Below are 1,902 nucleotides of genomic sequence, written 5' to 3'. Positions count from 1 at the left end.
TGATAAAAAGTCAAAGTCACGTGAGTAAAAACCGTTTCAAGAAAAATAAAAATAGGGAGATAAAACCCACCGATCCTAGCACATGCAGAGTGGAATGATGGGATGAAGTGAAGCCTCTTCAGATATAGTTTTTATGGATGCAGAGAAGCTGGGGATACAATATGCTTCCCTGAAACATTCTCTGCCTGACTTATCAAAGAGCTTGGTTACCTTGACACATAGCAGAGTTCCTGCTGTGAAGGGGGCTGTTAGAATGACCTTTTCACACAGGATTTATGCATAACCACACAGAGGGCATTTGCAGAGATTGATCAATACAATATTATTTGCAGTTATACACATTCTGGCATCAGAATGGCGTCCAATCATGACACCTCCCTTTTCTAAAATCAGCATGAAAGCAGTTGGCACCTGAAGCCACAGTCTCTATGCTGTGCCCTGACAATTGTCAGTACCTTGCCTGGATGGACTGCTGTCATCTCCCTGTTGAGACGGTTCATCGCAGTTCCCATGTTGGGCCCAGCACTACATGCATAGCCCATGAACTCCAGGACTTCTGTATTACCCCTAGGCTTAGCATCTCATCCACCTCCCACCATATTTCATGCAACACCCCAAATGTGCCTCTGTATTCTGACAGTCTCCGGGATGTGTGGTGACCCGGGTCTACCTGGTGGGTGCCTAGGTTTGTTTTTCCTAGCCTCCCTATGAAGCAGGTCTGGTAGGGGCGCAAGGCATCAGACAGCTGACTCCACTGCAACTCTGTCAGCTCCTCTCCATACTGGGCATCTGTCAGGGTACACCCTGACACAGCAGCAGCTGTCAGATCTAACAGTGGGTTCGGTTCCTGGTCCTCCTCTGGGAGGCTGCAAATTGCCAGCATGCAGTTGTCCCTGCTTTGGTAGGCCTTAAGCATATTAATGTGATGTACCCTAGGGGCAGACTAGATGGGCCAAGTGGTTCTTATCTGCCGACAAATTCTATGTTTCTATGTCTCTTCCTGCCCTCATCTCTGGCAATGACCTAGTTCACATGATGTACCCACTGGAGGACCGTGTACGGCTGACCACAACGAGTATGATAGAAATCATATCAAGTATTGTTCTAAAGACTTTGTTTCCCTCTCCCCCTGGTACACGTGATGCTGAAGGGCTAATTGTACTACAGGTGAGGGGAGTTTCCTCAGCACTACATACAGTGGGACATACAGCTATGTCACCTGCCCAAAACACCTTGTCTTGATCTCCTTCCTGAGCTGACTGACCACCCCTCCCCTTCACTGGGAAAAAGGTAAGCTCACTCTGTCTGTACAGGGTCGGTTCCCAGTTCTGCCTGGAAAGCAAAGTTTTCCACAGCAGCCCAGGACACCTTCCCCAGCCTGACATTACCTCCCAGACTCACATCCGGTCTGCTAGCTCTCTTCGCTATGATTGTAGCACTGAGAGTCCTAGGAGAGGTATCCATTATCAATTTAGCTTTGAAGGACACTCTCTTTGTTGAGCTCTCAGTGAGGGGGAATGGACCCCTGCTGGGCGTCTGTGTTTGTGTGCCTGCTTGAAGGGAGGGGGGTTAGAGGGCAAGCTGCAGTTTTGGACTTCTTTTCCCTGTGCTGGGAGCAAGTAGTGACAGCAGCAGCCCACACAGACCCTTCTTCTGATTCTCCCCTGGCAGCACCCCTAACTGGCATATCAGCAATGTATACCGGACCCACCGGGTCACACCTTACACAAGGTACAACATTTCCCACATTGGTACAAGACAATACATTATCAATATCAACACTGTTATCTCGACCTTGTGGATCTTCACGTGGTACCTGGAAAATAACATGAGCATCTTCCACACTACATGGGATCATTTCTGCTTTCCTACAATTAGGCAACTGCTTAATGTCTGTATCCC

This window comes from Pseudophryne corroboree, chromosome 6, assembly GCF_028390025.1.
Source record: "Pseudophryne corroboree isolate aPseCor3 chromosome 6, aPseCor3.hap2, whole genome shotgun sequence".
Lineage (NCBI taxonomy): Eukaryota > Metazoa > Chordata > Amphibia > Anura > Myobatrachidae > Pseudophryne > Pseudophryne corroboree.
Note: the sequence above shows the minus strand (reverse complement) of the source record.